This window comes from Triticum aestivum, chromosome 4D (assembly GCF_018294505.1).
Source record: "Triticum aestivum cultivar Chinese Spring chromosome 4D, IWGSC CS RefSeq v2.1, whole genome shotgun sequence".
Taxonomy (NCBI): Eukaryota; Viridiplantae; Streptophyta; class Magnoliopsida; order Poales; family Poaceae; genus Triticum; species Triticum aestivum.
Genome location: NC_057805.1, coordinates 229,080,082 through 229,101,481, shown reverse-complemented (window position 1 = coordinate 229,101,481; position 21,400 = coordinate 229,080,082).

The following is a 21,400-nucleotide window of genomic DNA, read 5'->3' as shown; positions in this document are numbered from 1 at the left end:
TACCGACAGCTATGTTCTCTTTGGTTCGAATACGACCTATGTTTGAACAAGAAGCACCCTAGTGATCATGAGAGTATTTAACGACGCTGATTCGAATACGATCAGGGTCACACAAAAAGGGTTAACCTAAATTCGAATACGATCAGCTCCCAATGGTTATTAAAGCAGGGTACCACTGTTTGGGTTGTGCTTTGTAACAGACTCTTTTGGTCCCTTTAATTTTTCCTGAGAACTCGAACTTTTGCGAGAGATAAATTCTTTTTGAACCGGAAAACCGGATATTGAGAGTTTCAAAGCTTTGTGATAGACAAATTTACCTTCAACCGGATTTTGAACTGGATATTAAGAGCTTCAGTGCTTTTGTGGGAGATGTCAATTCTCTTGAGCCGGATCTAAACCGGAATCCTTCTTTTTAAGCCGGAAATTTTCTGATGGCCTTTAACCTTTTCACCAATATGGCGGTAGCCTCCGGGACTGAATTATTTCTCCCTCCAATGACCCGGAGTTCTTGAATGCATTCAAACCGACCAATGCTGCCGAGTCATATCATTGTAGCCCCTGAGTCTCAAGACGGCTCGAGGAGTTGGCTTTGAGATTCTCCATACTGACCATAGCATAAGGTGTATATCATTGGTGTTGATAGCGCAATGTGAATCCACGGAAAGTTGGTGACTGCGGCGGGTTATAAATGATCCCGTATGAGCCGTGTCAGCAACTCGGCCAATGGTTCCTTCCAAATGGATGTTCTGAAGTTATCCAAACTATAGTGGCGGCGACTTGTGCGCATGCCCATTGAACCGTCCAGTGCCGACGGCGGCTGATAACACATGATAATTTTCCTTCAAGTTGTTGGAAGAAAACCGGGCTTCCCAAGCAGTGACTTGCTCATATTCAATAATCCGCTCAGGCGGACGGGTGCGGCCCTGGTGTGTCGATGTATACCAGGCCACGAGAGACGGATGGTAAAAAACGACCGCAGCATCAGAGGCAGCTCGGACAGATGATTCGGCTGCGGCATTGTGAGCCGGCGCGAGCGAGTTGATCGCAGGGACGGTCCCAGCAAGCTGATGTAAACCGGGTCGTAAAGACTGCGTCTTGCACGCATCCATTCACCATGTAACATGGCATGGACGAACACCGGGCAGGATGTTGCCAGCGCATGCTCCGTACCCATGGTATGAGCCACTTTTGTCGTGACTAACTATCCTGCATAAAAGGTATTGCAGGCGAGAGTAATTGTTCTCGAAATCATAAAAATGTATCAAAAAAACTGACTGGATGGATTTAACCTGGTATGTTTAGCCAGAAATTATCCGTCGTGATGTTAATGGTCCGGTCGCGACATATAAGCCAGCGCAGACGCGTGAACCGGCCGCGAGAGCGGACGAGCGAGTCGTCCGTGGCGTTGTAAATTGGTGCGGTCGCAAGAGAGAGCCGGCCGCGGCGTTGTAAGCCAGTGCGGACGAGAGAGTCGGCCATGAGCATGGACAATAAGTCAATCGCGTGTGTTGATGTAGCGGGGTGGTAATTTTGCGCAGAACAAGCGCTAGTGCAAAAAATAATATTTTCCCACGCCCCTTTCGTAACACCTTTTTGTAAAGAATACTGGTCCTGTGAAAAAATATCATAGACCAAGTAATTGTTTTTTGATAAAAATAATATGTGTTAAGAAAAATAAACTTGGATGAATATCACCTGATTTGTTCGGATAACGGATGACCCGCTAACACGGCAGAGGCGTCTCAACGCAATTTGGCGGCTTAAGATGGCCTGCGACTAGTGAAACGGCAGGTTCGCGTTGGAACGGCCATCGGCCGTAGTTGTTGCGGTGCATCAATAGAGGCCGTGTCCCCATTCGTTTCCGGGTCACGGTCAGTTTGGTTGACTCCCGTCCGAACCCTTGTCGTGGTCTCCTTCCCTTCTCAGATTGATGATAATTTCGCAGCAGTGTTTATGTATTGTCCACGTACATCAGCTTTGGCAATAGTGAACCAGTCTTGCCCTTCACGTGAGGCAATAATTGGCCAGGGAACTCGTGCCTTTGTAGGTTTGCCTCTCCTTGCAGCAAAACGGGTATTTAAAAAGTGCAAAACTCAGTCTTTACGCCAGGGAGTAGTACTCCATCTAGTCCGATTGGATAATTGTGCCTTCAACTAGAAAAATCCCAACACAAAACGCCTTGGTTTTGTCTGCCGCCGCCGCAGTGAATTTCCTCTGGACTTGTACGTATACACAGCCATACGTAGTTGAATGAGCCTAGAAGATGATCGGGCGTGCATGTTTATACAAACGCCAAGAGGTGATAAATAATGTACGCCACAAAGCGGCACCACAGCGCACAGCGGAGGCTGATTTTCTTCGGCAGCTTATGGTGACGCACGGATGCAACCTTAATTGTTCTTGAACCCTAAATCTCATAGATCCTGAATCTGGGATAGTGATTTGCAAAGTTGATGTAAATCCCTCCAAACTGGTTCATCCGAAGGATTACAAGCTTCTCGATCCCTGGGAGAGATCCCTCCAAGAACTCAAACCATCGTGCGCAAGCCCCACGGTGGGCGCCAACTGTCGTGGAATTGTCACGGCAGTTGTCCTTAGTGTCAGGACTTAGTCGTGAGGCCAACGCATCTTGCGGTAGCTTCAGAGGGGTTGGGCGGAATCGAGAGACACAACACAAGACAGGGATTTAGACAGCTTCGGGCCCTGGGAAACATCATCCGGTAATAACCCTACATGCTGTTTGAGGCTAGGTCTCATTATGATCATGAGTGAATCGCCGGCTCGGCCGGCTCTTTGTGTCTAGCCCTAAAGATTGTTTCTTGTCCCCCCTCATGGGGAGCCCCGCCCCTCCTCATATAAGTTAGAGGGGCGGGTTACATGTGGAGTCCTAGTAGGACTAGGACTAGTCTATCTTTTCTTACAAGTTGAATACAAGTCCGGGTCTTACTTCCTCGTAAAGGAAACATTCGTCATCCCTTTCTTATTAAGCTGGCCCATCATAAACGTGAGCCGGCCTTCTGGGCCTTGGGCCTTGTCTTCTATCTGACCCGCCATCGGGGCCATCCATGAGTCGTCAGGCTCGTGAGTCGTAAGTCTCCCGACGGGTCATCGGTGAAGCGCCAAGTCCGGCCGGGTCATAGTTCCGGCCGGGTCATACCACGGGGTATATCCCCGACAGGTGGTATACCAAGGCCACTTGGCAAACCTCGGTCCATTCCGAGAATGTTTAACACCCGCTCACGAAAAGAGACAAGAGGGGGTGCGCCGGCGCGTGTGGGGATGTCGGATTGCAAAACGGACAACAGGGAAAATGCTCGGACACGTGAGACGAACACGTATGCAAATGAGATGCAGAAGATGACATGATATGAGATGCATGACATGAACAAAATGCAAAAGGAAGACGAAACCCAACCACGGAGGGAATATCATAACACATAGCCGAAAATGGCAAGAGTTGGAGTTACAAATATGGAAAGTTACATCCGGGGTGTTACAACACTCCACCACTACGAGAGGATCTCGTCCCGAGATCTAGGACTGAAAGAACTCCGGATATTCGGAACGGAGGTGGTCCTCGCTCTCCCAGGTGGCTTCTCAGTGTGAATGGTGCGACCACTTCACTTTCAGGAACTTGATTGACTTGTTGCGAGTCTTGCGCTCAGTTTCTTCAAGAATAGCAACGGGGTGCTCATGATAAGACAGATCTTCTTGGAGGTCAATCTCTTCGAAGTTGATGGTGCGTTCAGGAGTCTTGAAGCACTTGCGAAACTGTGACACGTGGAACACATCATGCACGTTCGCGAAGTTGGAGGGAAGCTCAAGTTGATAGGCGAGGTCGCCTCTTTTGCCAATGATCTTGAAAGGACCCACGTATCTAGGGGCAAGCTTCCCTTTGATACCGAAGCGACGAGTGCCTTTCATTGGGGAGACGCGGAGGTACACATGGTCTCCGATCTCGAAAGCCAAGTCACGGTGCTTGCTATCATAATAACTCTTCTGGCGCGATTGCGCGGCTTTGAGATTTTCACGGATGACTTTACACATTTCTTCAGCCTCTGTGATTAAGTCGTTGCCAAGAAGTTGGCATTCACCAGTCTCTGACCAATTGAGAGGAGTACGACACTTTCTGCCATATAGAATCTTGAATGGGGCCTTGCCCGAACTCGCTTGGAAGCTGTTGTTGTAGGAGAACTCGGCATGTGGAAGACAATCTTCCCACTTCATGCCAAAGGAAATGACACAAGCTCTGAGCATATCTTCAAGGATTTGATTGACTCGCTCGAATTGGCCACTAGTTTGAGGATGGAAAGCTGTGCTGAAGCGAATGTTGGTGCCTATGGCCTTGTGGAAAGAGTCCCAGAACTTATAAGTGAAGATGCTTCCACGATCTGAAGAAATCAATTGTGGAATGTCGTGCAAGGAGACAATCCTAGAGGTGTATAGCTCTGCCAACTGAGCTGCTGTGATAGATTCTTTGATTGGAAGGAAATGAGCCACTTATGTAAGCTTGTCGATGACAACGAAGATAGCATCATTTCCGCGTTGGACTTAGGAAATCCAGTCACGAAGTCCATTTCGATATGATCAAACTTCCATTCTGGAATAGCAAGAGGTTGGAGGAGACCAGCTGGTCGTTGGTGTTCTGCTTTCACCCGTCGACAGACATCACATTCATTTACGAATTGAGCGATTTCTCGCTTCATTCGAGTCCACCAATACGACTGCTTGAGGTCATGGTACATCTTCTGTCGGGGATATACCCCGCGGTATGACCCGGCCGGAAGTATGACCCGGCCGGACTTGGCGCTTCACCGATGACCCGCCGGAGGACTGACGGCTCACGAGCCTGACGACTCATGGATGGCCCCGATGGTGTGTCAGATAGAAGACAAGGCCCAAGGCCCAGAAGGCCGGCTCACATTTACGATGGGCCGGCTTAAGAAGAAAGGGATGACGAATATTTCCTTTACGAGGAAGCAAGGCCCGGACTTGTATTCAACTTGTAAGAAAAGATAGACTAGTCCTAGTCCTACTAGGACTCCACATGTAACCCGCCCCTCTAACTTATATAAGGAGGGGCAGGGCTTCCCAAAGAGGGACAAGCAACAAGAAACAATCTCTAGGGCTAGACACAAAGAGCCGGCTTACCGGCGACTCTCTCATGAGCATAATGAGATCTAGCCACAAACAACATGTAGGGCTATTACCGGATGATGTTTCCCGGGGCCCGAAGCTGTCTAAATGCTTGTCTTGTGTTGCGTCTCTCGATTCCGCCCAACCCCTCTCAAGCTACCACATAGATGCACTGGCCACGCGACTAAGTCCTGACACTAAGGACATTTGCCGTGACAATTCCACGACAGTTGGCGCCCACCGTGGGGCCTGCGCACGGTGGTTTTGAGTTCTTGGAAGGATCTTCTACCAGGATCGAGAAGCTCGCAATATGTTAGATGAGAAAGCGCTTGTACGGAAAAGCGTGCAGGATAACCCAATGTGAGACAGCCTTGGACAGAGCCGGTAAATTCGTCGTTTTGTGAATGGTGTCATGATTAACTTCAGAGCTGGTAGTGCGAGATCAGAGATGAGAAATTTAGGGTTACGCGCGTGGCCGCACGTAACCAGGTGATCCGTCTGGATCGGATTCTACTGCTTACGAAGGTCGCTGAAACCAACAGGAGATTCCTTTCGCGCCATTGCAGAAACTCATCGAAAGCGTCTCACTTTTTGGATCGAAGGAAAAAACTCGTTGCAGCCGCGTGTGGCTCCAAGTCCCGAGGGAATCAGTCACACCTTTTCCTAAAGCTGAAGGCCGAGTCAAATCCAAAGAGTAGTACTTTGACCCGGAAACAGAACAAAACACGCACGCGAGATTATCTGCTACGTGTGGCTGTGGATACGCACAAGTCCGGAGGAAATTCATAGCGGTGGTAGTAGGCAAATCCAAGGCGTATGGTGTTGGTATTTTTCTATCTGAAGGCAGAATGGTCCAATCAGACTAGATCGAGTATGACTCCCTGGTGCAAAGACCGAGTCGTGCAAATCAATTTACACTTTTTCAGAATATCTGTTTGCTATACGGAGAGGCAAACCTACTTGGCCACAAGTTCCCAGGCCAATTATTGCCTAAAAAGTTCATCTGTTTGCTATCCGCGAAGGACTAGGCTAATTCACTATTCCTTAATTGCTAAAGCTATGTTTGGTCTGCTCACAAAGATCCACGTGAAGACTCAGGTTTTGGTAAAGGATAATCTATACAGCAAGGTCCAGATTTGTTTTTTGATTATTCTTTTGGTCAAATCAGCCACGAGTACTATTGAACCGCCTAGAGTTGCCTGTCTGCCTCTGTCGTTTCTGCCTCAAGCCGCTGGGCCTCGCGTAACACAACCCGTCGTCTGCCTCTGTCATTGCTTCTGAGCCGCCCCAAATGATGGAGAACTGAGCCGGCGCCTCGGCCACGTGCTCTTGCACCTCCACGTGAAGACTCAGTCAGTCAAACAATTACTGATGAAACTAGTGTTACACCAGAAGTGTCAATGCAAATTTTCTAGTACAAACAAGCCAGCCAGAAGAAAAGGTCGACATGCATGAAACAACTTGAGTACTATTAATACGGTCTCCTCATGAGAGGAAAGAAAACAAAAGGGATCAAGTCCCCAGACTAATAAGGACTGAAGGGAATGCACATCATCATATCAACTGAGCATCTGCTATCTTTTTTGTCTCACAAAAATACCAGTGTTGTTATATGTAGAGCAAATTATTTATTACAAAGCTGGTGTTATATCGCGGGGACGCAGCACGCGCCAACAACGTTCTGCACCGACGTTCGTCTGTCCCTTGCTATTCGATGGACATGTGTACGAACCGCCGCCCCCGCGGTCCAGTCTACATCAACTCGCCGGACCGCGTCCATGATTGACTCGTCCGACCCCGCGGCTTACCGCGCCTGCGATTGACTTGCCCGTCCGCATCAGTTTACAACACCGCGGCCGGTTCATTCATCTGCTCCCGCGGCCGACTCGCCCATGGTGATCATCAACTCCGCAGTGGATAATTTCTGGCCTAGCATATCAAGATGAAATCTGTCCAATCAATTTTTATTGATACATTTTTTATTCTTTAAAAGAACAAATTACTCCGGCTTGCTATATTATTTATGCAGGAGCAGTTGTTCATAGCAAAAGCTATGGCCGTATTTTGGATGTATAGTTCGCACTGCCATTATAAATGCGGTAGCATCTGACCACACCATCGAGCTTGGTGAATATATCTGCAAGCCGCTATCAACATGATGTGGTTAACTTGCCCGTTCGTGCCGGCTTACAATGCTGCGGCCGACCCATCTGTCCGAGCCGCCTCTGATGCTGCGGTCATCTTTTCCGTCCGTCTCTCGCGGCCTGGTCTATATCAACATACCGGGCCACACCCGTCTGCGTGAGCTGATTATTGAGTATGAGCAAGTCACTTCTTGGGAAGCCCGTTTTTTTCTTCCAACAAAATTGGAGGCAAATTATCATGTATTATCAGCCGCCATCTGCACTGGATGGTTCAAATGGGCAGGCGTACAAGTCGCCGCCACTACAGTTTGGTTAACTTCAAACAGCCAATTGGAAGGGACCATTGGCCGAGTTGCTGACACGGCTCATACAGGATCATTTATAACCCGCCGCAGTCACCTCAACTTTTTGTGGATTCACATCACGCTATCAACACCAATGATATACACCTAATGCTATGGTCAATATGGAGAATCTCAAAGCCAACTCCTCGAGTCATCTTGAGACTCGGGGGCTACAATAATATGACTCGGCAGCATTAGTCGGTTTCAATGCATTCAAGAAATCTGGGTCATTGGAGGAAAAAATAACCCGGTCCCGGAGTCTACTGCCGTATTGGTGAAAAATTTAAAGGCCGTCAGAAAATTTCCGGCTTAAAAAGAAGGATTCCGGGTTAGAACCGGCTCAAGAGACTTGACATCTCCCACAAAGCACTAAAGCTCTTAATATCCGGTTTAAAATCCGGTTGAAATGAAATTTATCTGCCACAAAGCTTTGAAGCTCTCAAATCCGATTCAAAATCCGGTTCAAGGTAAATTTGTCTATCACCAAGCTTTGAAACTCTCAATATCCGGTTTAAGAATTTCCGGTTCAAAAAGAATTTATCTCTCGCAAAGTTCGAGTTCTCAGGAAAAATTAAAGGGACCAAAGAGAGTCTGTTACAAAGTACAACTCAAACACAGGTACCCTGCTTTAATGACCATTGGGAGCTGATCGTATTCGAATTTAGCTTAACCCTTTGGGTGTGAACCTGATCGTATTCGAATCAGAGTCGTTAAATATTCTCATGATCACTAGGGGGCTTCCTGTTCAAAAATAGGTCGTATTCGAACCAAAGAGAACATAGCTGTCGGTACCCTCTTGATCGGCACACTGCCGAGCTCACTAGGGGGCTTCTTGATCGTATTCGAATCATAGCTCAACCCCTTTTGGGAACCGACGTGGATCGTATTCGAATCAGCGTCGTTAAACAACTCTCAAGGTCATTTGGGGGCTTCCTGTTCAAACATAGGTCGTATTCGAACCAAAGAGAACATAGCTGTCGGTACCCTCTTGATCGGCAACGCCAAAGCCACTGGGGGGCTATATGATTGTATTCGAATCTTAGCTTAACCCCTTTGGGACGGTTTTCTGATCGTATTCGAATCAGAAGCCTCAAAATTTTTGAAGTCTCTTTTTGCAAACAATTTTTTGGAAGTTCTTTTGATCATATATAAAGTGTATATGAGTGGTTTCTATTTAACCCGGCTTGATTTTCGATGATAAATCGCCAGCTTATGACAATCATCATCTATTTGGAAGCGTTGGCTTCTAAAGATTGGGTTATCACCCTTACTGCACAGGTCACATAAACCGGCAGTGAAAATTCAATATATGTGACTCCTTGTTACACATCAATGGTTATATGTGAGATATTATGACCCGCCCTGCGGTAAACCGCCAAGGGATCTTGTGATCTACTTGTGTGCAGGATAAGACTACATTTGGGTGGTTACCCGCCCTGGCTTTTGACGTTAAGTCGCCAGGGCATATGTTGTTTAAACTCCGTGCAGGATTTACCGAGCTATGACTTACATAAATGATTAAGGTCAAGCCCATCATCAAAGATTGAAATTGGTGTCTCAAAAGTGTTATCAATTCTTGTTTTTCTCAAAGGCTATAAGCCGCCGGGTTGTACAAATTCTGGCTTACAATGGAGGCGTATTAAATCGCCATCGGCCAAGAGCCGCCGGGTATTTAAACTCCGGATTGACTTATCAGTAGATGAGGTATTCAAAGTCGCTTTGGCGCAATGGCTATTATTTTATCAATGGATATGATTTATTCTACAATGGAAAGAATAGTCCCGAGTCGCTGCAGGCTTACGACCCGGCACTTGGGGGCTACATTATTTAAATTGAGATCACATAAAATATGCAAGTCCCATGTCACTGCCAGCATGCACCATGGCACTTGGGGGCTAATGTAAAGACATTTTTTGCTCAACTTATTGAAGATCCGACTCATCACATTCTGAATGAGCCGGCCCTTGGTGTCTACCAATTGCTCCTGTCGAAAATTCAAGGTACACAAGCCTTAATCTATTATATTGAAAGATCCACTACTCAGTTGGTAGAGTACAAAGCTCTTAACCTTGTGGACGTGGGTTCAAGCCCCATGGTGGAGATTACATCATATGTTGTTATTATCAATGAATCATATACAAAGTCCCAGCTCGGTAATATCTTACTGGCCCGGCCCTTGGGGGCTACACATTGCTGGGCAAGTTTACATGATTATATTTACAAAGTCCCTGCTCATTATTATATAATGAGCCGGCCCTTGGGGGCTACGTTGGTTCAAGTTTTTATGAGCATAAGGCAATTACAATTCCTAGGTTGCTGCAAGCATGACAACCCGGCACTTGGGGGCTACAAGTGATATATATATATAAGGGGGAAAAATCTTCAAAATTCTCAGTTTGGAGAAGATCAAGTTGACCCGGTGTTTGCAACAATCATGATCCGGTGTCACCAAATAATTATGACCCGGCGTCAGTAACAGTTATGACCCGGTGCTATCAATATTTACAAACCGGCAATTTTGGTTATGATAAACCGGCATGTTTTACCTCTTCAAGCCGGCTAAAAGTCAGATGAGTATTTCAAGACCAATATCTTTTAAAGCCGGTGCTTTGGAAACCGATTCAAGTGGATTGTTTCTTACAATATTTCTCTACAAGAGACCAATGTCAGCAAATGGATTATGAAGCTGGCCTATTGACCCGGATTTTCCAGGAGAAAATGTCAAGGACTTAAGGATGATCAGGTGCCGGCTTACAGGAATATTTAACCCGGAGCACAACCTGTCAAATTTGTTCTTTTGTTTGTTTTACAGGATCAGTTTAACATGGATAAATCCAAAATTAAACTGGGGGCTAATGTCGGGGATATACCCCGCGGTATGACCCGGCCGGAAGTATGACCCGACCGGACTTGGCGCTTCACCGACGACCCGCCGGAGGACTGACGACTCAGGAGCCTGACGACTCATGGATGGCCCCGATGGCGGGTTAGATATAAGACAAGGCCCAAGGCCCAGAAGGCCGGCTCACGTTTATGATGGGTCGGCTTAAGAAGAAAGGGATGACGAATATTTCCTTTACGAGGAAGCAAGACCCGGACTTGTATTCAACTTGTAAGAAAAGATAGACTAGTCCTAGTCCTACTAGGACTCCACATGTAACCCGCCCCTCTAACTTATATAAGGAGGGGCAGGGCTTTCCAAAGAGGGACAAGCAACAAGAAACAATCTCTAGGGCTAGACACAAAGAGCCGGCTTACCGGCAACTCTCTCATGAGCATAATGAGATCTATCCACAAGCAGCATGTAGGGCGATTACCGGATGATGTGTCCCGGGGCCCAAAGCTGTCTAAATCCTTGTCTTGTGTTGCGTCTCTCGATTCCGCCCAACCCCTCTCAAGCTACCACATACATGCGCTGGCCTCGCTACTAAGTCCTGACACTAAGGACATCTGCCGTGACAATTCCACGACATCTTCGTACTTCCAGGATGAATGGAAAGAAGAGAATTGTGTGCCTCGTTCATAATGACTTTCCTTAGAACACCTTTAGGAACCACAATCCGGTCCTCGAAGAATGAAGTGTCTCTGTCATCAATGCGATAGCACTTGTATTTGGAAAGACCCTTGTCAATACCACGTTTCACCTTCTTCACCATGGTATCCAGGAGTTGTGCCTCACGAATTTGATCTTCCAAAGTAGGAGAGACTATGAGGTTGGCAAGAAACCCTTGAGGAACAACTTGGAGATTTAGCTTGCGGAAAGCTTCACAAAGATCCGGTTGAAATGGCTTGAGAATTAAGCTGTTGCAATAAGCCTTCCTGCTCAAAGCATCTGCAATGACGTTGGCCTTGCCTAGAGTATATTCAATACTCGGATTGTACTCTTGAATCATCTCGACCCATCGAGTTTGTCTGAGGTTGAGGTTGGGCTGAGTGAAGATGTACTTGAGACTCTTGTGATCGGTGAATATGCCCACTTTTCTTCCCAACAAGAGATGTCTCCATGTTATTAATGCATGGACAACTGCCGCCAACTCAAGATCGTGAGTGGGGTAGTTCTTTTTGTTGGGCTTCAACTGACGAGAGGTATAGGCCACAACTTTCTTCTCTTGCATTAACACAGCACCGAGACCTTGAAGAGAAGCATCACAGAAAACTTCGAATGGCTTGGATTCGTCAGGAGGAGTTAAGACAGGAGCTGTGATGAGTTTCTCTTTGAGAGTGTTGAAAGCAACGTCACACTCAGGAATCCAGACATACATCACATGCTTCTGGAGGAGGTTGGAAAGAGGCTTTGCAATCTTAAAAAATTCTCAACGAATCTTCGGCAATAGCTTGCAAGACCAACAAAACTGCGGAGCTGCTTGACATTCTGAGGAGGTTCCCAATTCACAATTGCAGACACCTTCTCGGGATTAACAGCGATGCCCTTGGCAGAGATGATATGACCAAGGTAAAGAACTTCATCAAGCCAAAACTCACATTTGGAAAACTTCGCATAGAATTGATACTCTCTGAGCTTGTCGAGAACCAAACGCAAATGTTTGGCATGATCCTTCTTATTCTTGGAGAAGACCAAGATATCATCGAGATACACCAGCACGAATTCATTGGTATAGGGGTTGAAGATGAAGTTTATCATTCGAGAGAATGTTGGAGGAGCATTGACAAGGCCGAAAGACATGACAGTATATTCATAAGAACCAAAGCTTGTTCTGAATGCTGTCTTGGGAATATCTTCTTCACGAATGCGAATCTGATGATAACCCATACGAAGGTCAAGCTTGGAGAAAACTTTAGCACCTTTGAGTTGCTCGAATAGCTCATTGATGTTGGGAAGTGGATACTTGTTCTTAATTGTCTTCTTGTTCAATGGACGGTAGTCGACACAAAGTCGGTCCGTGCCATCCTTCTTCTGGACAAAAAGAACACCAGAACCCCATGGAGATGAACTCGGTCTGATCAGACCCAGACGCTCTTGTTCATCGAGTTGTTTCTTCAATTCTTTAAGCTCCTTGGGTCCAAGCTTGTAAGGACGCTTGCAAACGGGTTCAGTGCCGGGCTCAAGATCGATAACGAACTCAACTGGCCGGTGAGGAGGCATACCCGGAAGCTCTTCTGGAAAGACATCTTGATACTCACAAACGACTGGAATTTGAGAAATAGCATCCAACTCGCCCTTCTCATTGAGAGAGAATAACCGAATGGTTTCATCACGAGCGGCATAGATGATAACATCCTCAGAAGAGTGTGTCAATTGAATTTCCCTGGCAGCACAATCAAGTTGAGCCTTGTGCTTAGAAAGCCAGTCCATCCCGAGAATTAGATCAATATCCGAGTCACGAAGGACAATTGGAGAAGATAGAAATTTATAGTCGCCCATCTTGATAGAGACATCAGGAACTATCGAGTTGGCTATCATTGACTTCCCCGGAGAAACAACACCCAATGGTTTATCCAGGTAAGACCAAGTAAAATCATTCTTTGCAAAGAACGATCTTGACATGAAACAAAGCGATGCACCAGTATCAAATAAGACTTTTGCAGGAATATCATTAACTGAGAGATTACCCATTATCACATTAGTAGATTCCTCCGCTTGAGCTGCATTCATCATGTTCACCTTTGCACACTTGGGATTATGCTTGACCACTGCCTTGCTGGAAGATCTCACAGGAGGAGGAGGCGGAAGGCGCCTTTGGTTGAAGCACTTGTTAGCATAGTGACCTTTCTGCTGACACTTGTTGCAAGTCACCTTTGAGAGTGGACGATGATAAGGAGCATTCGACTTTGGAGCTTGATTCTGAGACTTGTTCTGATAGCCAGGGTTGGGTGGGTGGGAAGATCCATGGCCACCTTTGTTCTTCTGCTGGAAAGGCTGACAAAACGGAGGAGGAGGAGGCAACCAGAACTTCTGTTGCTTAGCAGCCACTAGTGAGGAAGAAGAAGACTGAACTGCGTCCCTGACTCTCTTCTTAGAAGCCTCACACTTGAGCTGAGCAGCCTCTTGTTTCAGAGCCATGTTGTAGAAATCATCATACTTGGTCGGCTCAAAAAGCACGAGAGGTAATTGCAGATCTTCTCTGAGGACACCTCTGAATTGATAGATCATGCTCTTTTCATCAGGAACGTCTTGCTTAGCGAAGCGAGTGAGTTTCTGAAACTGAGTAATGTATTGATACACGGACATGCTGGCTTGCTTGAGATTGCGGAACTCCTCACGCTTGCTCTCAACAACACTTTGTGGAATGTGGTGAGCTTTGGAGTCTCGGCGGAAATCATCCCAGGTAATCACACGACCTCCTCTGGAATCTTTGTATTGTTGATACCACTCGGCAGCTTGATCCTTGAGTTGAAAAGAAGCGAACTTGACAAAGTCCTCTGGCCTGACATTGCTACATTCAAAATGCTTGTTGATGTCGACGAGCCAATCATCGGCATCTGTGGCCTCGGCACAGTAGCTGAAAGACTTCGGCTGATTTGCGAGGAATTGGTTGAGGGTAGCGAAATGAGGCTGATTGTTGCCTTGACCTTGATTTCCTTGATTGCCTTTCCCTTGGGTGTGTTCTTGCAAGAGTTGCAAAATCATCTGAGCATTGGCGTTGGTGGCTGCCATGATAGCTTGCCATGCCTCCGGAGGCGGAGGTGGTGGCGGAGGGTTCGCCTGACTCCCCTCATTGCGTTCCGGATTCTGACGCGTTGGCGGAGCCATCCTGAAGAGGGTGACATCTGTTAGCATCTTGATAGACAAATAGACAAGTTGAATCAACGGATAGAAATTGCAACATATAGTCTTCACAATAAACATTCGAACGAGGATGAACAAATGAATTCCATAGTAATTCATCACACTTCCATAAGGTGACAAGCCACTTGATAAAGGATTGATGAATAAAATAACAAGGTACGACTGGAACAAATAAGTGGTAAGGATTACCCAATCACAAACCAAATATCTGCGGGAAGAAATGCTAAGAGCTACTTGAATCCCACCTATAAACTCCCGAAACTTTTTGGTTATGCAATCTGGTGTTGGGGATACAGGGGACACAAAATATATCACCCAAACTAGCAATCCCTAGATCCAGCTATATCCATCCATCAACACATAACCAAGAAACCTTCGAAAATCATGTACCTCAACCTTCGAAAAGCATCCGTTATACGAGTTATGGCAATACTCCCGAACTCCCGCCCCAGTACTGGGTGGCGTCGAGGTGATCTCACCAACAACAACATAAAAGATATTTTCGATGTCGGCGAAACTCAGGTATTCCAGAACTGCAACGATAAAATTGTGACGACAACACCTCGGAGCTCAACTCCCCGGGACACTGCCACAACCCCTAAATGTCAGGAGGCACCAAGAACAATATTCTCGTCACAAAACCATCGGAACGACTCCAAGATACCCGCGTGATCCTAAATTTTTTTTGTGAAATTTGAGGAGCGAAGAGTCAAAACTTCTACGTCAGGAGGCCTCACTAGAGCGACGAAGGGACTGAGAAGTAAAAATAATCCTACTGTCCGATATATATAATCCTAAGACTCAAAACATTTTTGTTCTAGACTCAACAACGCCAGCGATTCGATCAAGAAGGGGGCTCCTATGTCGGGGATGGCTCTGATTACCAACTTGTAACGCCCACGATGCGGCTATATCTCCCATGTGTCGAGGCACGACTTAGAGGCATAACCGCATTGTGGTATTGTCGCAAGAAGGATTATCTTCACACAATCCCATGTAATGAACAAGAATGGGATAACGAGAGTTGGCTTACAATCGCCACTTCACACAATACATAAATAAATTCATACATCATCCAAAATCCACACATAGACCGACTACGGTCAAATCCAAATGAAAATAAGATAACCCCAAATGCTAGATCCCCGATCGTCCCAACTGGGCTCCACTACTGATCATCAGGAAACGAAACATAGTAACGACCACGTTCCTCGTCGAACTCCCACTTGAGCTCGGTTGCGTCACCTGCACTGGTATCGTCGGCACCTGCAACTGTTTTGGTAGAATCTGTGAGTCACGAGGACTCATTAATCTCACACCCGCGAGATCAAGACTATTTAAGCTTGTAGGAAAGGATGGGGTGAAGAGGTGGAGCTGCAGCAAGCACTAAGCATATATGGTGGCTAACATACGCAAATAAGAGCGAGAAGAGGAGCAACGCAACGGTCGCGAAGCTAGAAATGTTCAAGAAGTGATCCTGAAAACTACTTACGTTCATGCATAACTCAAACCGTGTTCACTTCCCGGACTCCGCCGAAAAGAGACCATCACGGCTACACACACGGTTGATGTATTTTAATTAAGTCAAGTGTCAAGTTCTCTACTACTGGACATTAACAAATTCCCATCTGCTCTCACAGTCAACGAAGGATAAACCTTCTCCCGGGAAGACCCGATCAGTCTCGGAGTCCCGGTTTACAAGACATTTCGACAATGGTAAAACAAGACCAGCAAAGCCGCCCGATGCGCCGAGAAATCCTGATAGGAGCTGCACATATCTCGTTCTCAGGGCACACCGGATAAGTCAAGCTACGAGTAAAACCAGGCCTCGAGTTTCCCCGAGGTGGCCCCGCAGGCTGCTCGGTTCGGACCAACACTCGAAGGAGCACTGGCCTGGGGGGGTTAAATAAATATGACACTCGGGCTCGCGAAAACCCAAGGGAAAAAGGCTTAGGTAGGCAAATTTAAAACCAAGGTTGGGCCTTGCTGGAGGAGTTTTATTCAAGGCGAACTGTCAAGGGGGTCCCATAAATCACCCAACCGCGTAAGGAACGCAAACTCAAGGAACATAATACCGGTATGACGGAAACTAGGGCGGCAAGAGTGGAACAAAACACCAGGAATAAGGCCGAGCCTTCCACCCTTTACCAAATATATAGATGCATTAATTAAATAAGAGATATTGTGGTATTCCAAAAATCCATGTTCCAACATGGAACCAACTTCTACTTCACCTGCAACTAGCAACGCTATAAGAAGGGCTGAGCAAAAGCGGTAACTTAGCCAAACAACGGTTTGCTAGGAAAGGATGGTTAGAGCCTTGACATGGCAATATGGGAGGCATGATATAGCAAGTGGTAGGTATCGCAGCATAGCAATAGAGCGAACAACTAGCAAAGCAAAGATAGAAGTGATTTCGAGGGTATGATCATCTTGCCTGCAAGGTTCTCAGAGTTGTCGAAAGCTTGATCCTCGTAAGCGTACTCAATAGGTTCCTTGTTCACGAACTCGTCTCCCGGATCTACCCACAGCAAGAACACAAGCAATGGAACCACAATCAATCACGGTGCAATGCACAAGCAACATGATGCAATACATGCATGATATGCGAGATATGATATGCGATGCGTATGCGTGCTCCAAAGAAAAAGGATGAACAAGGCAGTAACTTGGCAAACCAAGTATGCCACTCGAAAGATGAGATGATTTCGATCGAAATTGATATAAAGATCACCGGAAACGGATGCACGGTTTGCAAATGGCGAGCAAAACAAGAATGACACGATTCTGCGATTAACAGCATGATAACACTTAGAATACATCAAGTAACTATGCTACAGCACCCCAAAATAGCAATAAAGCATATTGAAGTAATCTACAGAAGATTCTTGACAAAAGATGAATACTAAGCTATGGCTAGATCACACAATAACAGGTTCAAACAAGCATGGCAAAAGTGCAAAAGATACTGAACATGGCTGAAACAGCATCAGGTAGCAATGTTTAGAGCAAGCAAAACGCATGCTACAGGAACTTAACATAGCAAAAAAAAGGTATGGCATTGAGCTACTAAATGCATAGAACAAAAGTCCCTTAATGACCATGAGCCAAAAAGAATCAGAAGATATGATGGCACCCATGTAAACATAGCAAGTTTCGTTAACAGGTTTCAGACTTAGCAGAAAACAGAGAATGGCATTAACCGAAATTATGAGGGCATCTTTGTGAGCTTGATTCACTTATCCCAAATCAATGCATGACAAACCAAGCATACCTACAACAAGATGGCATGTTCAATCAGCTAACCATGGCAAGAGCAAGTTCATATCATGTATGGATCAACTACAACAACTCTGAAAAAATTGAATATCATGTTAACATTCTGCCAGGAACATTTTATAGCAAAAGTAGAGCAAGATTAAGACATTCTAGGGCACTCCATAATTGCAAACAGGGGCATGGATGGATATAGCACAACTATATATACAAAACATCCTTACTGAACATACTCAAAAGAAGCATGGATCTCACTGTAGACGCATGGATACATGGCAACAAAATAACAGCAGTCACAGACTTGGCAAAATTCGAAGTCCCTGGAAACAGAAACATCACGAAGCCTAGTTTGCATGCATGTGCTAGTCACCACATAGATCACAAAAATACATGGCATACACCTCTGTAAATATGGCATGGCATAGATCAAAACACCTGTAAATCTCATGCCCATAAGAAGCACACATCAAATGCAACAAAAATAACAAAACACCAAGTTCTGATAAGTAACAGCAGTAAACATCATATAGCACTCTTGCACCAGAAATTTTGGCATCAAGATGAACTCAAACGAGCATGGCACAATGTAACAAAATGAAGAGCATCTCGTGACGAACATTTCGATATATCATGCACACAAAACGGAGCAGTATGCAATGAGATATGCCATGATGAACAGAGCCACATATTGTGATTACTTCGAGACTTTGCAGAAAAACGAGGGGAAAGTCAACCTCTCCCAGATCTAGATCGGGGCAGGCACGCGAACCGAGGCGGGGCGACTCACCGGAGTTGGGCTGAGCCGGCCGGCGCTTGGATGGAGAGGAAGGAGGGACGGGGCCGGCGCTCGGGCGGAGGGCGCGGCGGCGGCGGACGACGACCGGGCGACGGCGTGCGGAGGCGAGGCGAGGGCGGCGCGGTCGCGGCACGGGCGTCGGCGGTCGGGGCGCGGCGGCAGCGATTCGGAGGAGGCGGCGGCAGTCGGCGGGGGAGACGACGAGGCGGCGGGGCGCGGGTGACAGGGGCCTCCTCGGTGCGGGCGGCGGCGAGCAGGCCCGCGGGCCGGCGATGGGCTTCGCGGGCCGGCGGCGGTGGGGCGGTGGCGCTGCCATGTGGCAGCCGGTGATAGGCTCGGGCGCGGTTCCTCCGGCGCGGGACGGACGCGTCCGGCGGCGGAGAGGGGAAGGGGTAGGGTTTGATCTGCGCGAAAATTCCGGGGGAAGCACCTATTTATAGGTAGAGGGAGCTAGGAGACTCCAAATGGAGTGCGGTTTTCGCCCACACGATCGTGATCGAACGACCGAGAGCATGGAAGGGACTTAGGTGGGTTATTTGGCTGTTTGGAGGGGGGGTTTTGCTGCAACACACAAAAGACCTTTGCGGTTACCCGGTTAACCATTGGAGCATCAAACGACCTCCAAATGGAACGAAACTTGACAGGTGGTCTACCGGTGGTATACCAAGGCCACTTGGAAAACCTCGGTCCATTCCGAGAACGTTTAACACCCGCTCATGAAAAGAGACAAGAGGTGGTCCTGTATAGAAGGAGCGCGTATGGCTTTCGCCCATGTCAAGATGCACTGGGTGAAGATGAATGCCGAAAAGGTGGCAGTTAAGGGCCCTCCCGAAAGCAAGGCCCACCGCACATCAGAGCGCTATTTTGAAGACGTGCTAAAAGGTGCTTGCCTTATAGAGGGCCAATGCTCTAAGGACGTAGTGTTCGAATAAAAGTTTTATCCTCATGTGCGGTCGTTTGTTATATCTGAGAGTTCCCAGTCGTCGGCTTCAGCCCCCATGTAGATACTACTGGGGTGTTCGGAATTGCACATGACTACACTTAATCCAACGTCTTGGTCCCTGAAGGAGGTGTCAGTGCGGCGAACCAGGCAATCAGACTATTTGGTTTTATTGCTCTCACTTAGCTGTAGGAGTTTGACAATGGGTCTAATAGGTAGCCCCTGGTATGTACATGGCTACCCTGATGCGGATGCATTACATATTTGACCGAGAAACAATCCTTCGTGTAATACGGAAAAATCGCTAAGGATTGTAATGAATCGCCGAGTGGCTGACCAGCTCTCGCTGCATCATGACAGTCAGTTTTTGGCTTTCTCTACTGAGGTGCTTAACCGGATGAACCAGAAACACAATCGCAGTAGTTTTCCCTTTACTACCCTAGCCGATTAGATGGAACGTAAGGTAGCAAGCACAGGAGCCGAGCAACCCAACTATTGACCAAAGACATGATTCGTAGCCGATGCATATAATGTCGAACTCGGGACACCGAATTGTGCTATAAAGTTGTTCAGACTCTTGTTTGGCAACACATATGTTGCCTTATAGAGCCCCTGGATTGCCGAGGTGTGTGCGTGAAACAACTTAACATGCGGAATAAGGTCTATAAGTAAAGACGATACCGAATAATAATTTTGGTTCAATGAAATCTGATTGATACGTGAAAACGTAATCTTACAGAAGGTACCATAATCACCAAGGCCATTTTACATGCCGGGGGCTAGGGATAAGGGAAAAGCTCTATACAGGTTCTTGAGTAAAGTTGTGGTCTGCAAAATGCTTTGCACCTTCCTGCTGCACGTCTTCGGCTATGTATATGGAACCGGGCTCGGAGAGAGTCCTTGTGAGTCCGAAGAATTAGTAGGTTTTGATTCACCTGTGGTAAAAGGGAAAAGATGAATAAATAAAGGGGAAGGTCGTGTAAGATCGAACTGTATTATAGGCATGTCCGTATATTGCCTCCGCCGATGCCCAAGGTATTTTGAGTGCATAATTATGCATGCGCGGTATGAATTTCGCTGATGTACGTGGCGGTCGACCGAGGCAAAGCTGGTAATACAGCCCTGAAGTTGCTGGACTGCCGGCATGCAGAACTGACCAGCCTTGCGCGGTGAAGTCCGGTGGCTTAATAGCCGATGAGGTGTGCGGCTTGACAGGGCCGCTTTGTACTTCAGCCGCAATGGCCACGGTATGCTCCTCAGTACGGAGGGAGCTTTGCATGTTTCCATTGATTGTAATGACGCCATGTGGACTGGGCATCTTGAGCTTCAAATAGGCCTAGTCTGGGACCGCATTGAAGCGGGCAAAAGCGGTTCATCTTAGCAGTGCGTGATAGCCACTGCGGAAGGGGACAATGTTGAAGATCAAGTCTTCGCTTCGGAAGTTGTCCGGCGAGCCGAAGACGACCTCCAGCGTGATTGAGCCTGTACAGCGGGCCTCTACGCCAGGTGTTACCCCTTTGAAGGTAGTTTTAGTGGGTTTGATTCCTGACGGATCAACGCCCATTTTGCGGACAGTGTCTTGATAAAGTAGATTGAGACTGATGCTGCCATCCATGAGGACTCGCGTAAGGTGGAATCCGTCGATGATTGGATCGAGGACCAGAGCTTCCGAACATCCGTGACGGATACTGGTTGGGTGGTCCTTTCGATCGAAGGTGATCGGACAAGCCGACCATGGGTTGAATTTTGGGGCGACCGCTCCATGGCGTAGACATCCCGTAGTGCGCGTTTGCGCTCCCTCTTAGGGATATGTGTGACATATATCATATTCACTATTTTTACCTTGGGGGGAATTGCTTCTGTCCCCCTGTGTTCGGTTGACGAGGCTCTTGGTCATCGTCGTCGCTTGCCAATCCTTTTCCCTTGTGTTCAGCGTTAAGCTTGTCGGCCTGCTTAAAGACCCAACAATTTCTGTTGGTATGATTGGCAGGTTTATCAGGGGTGCCGTGAATCTAG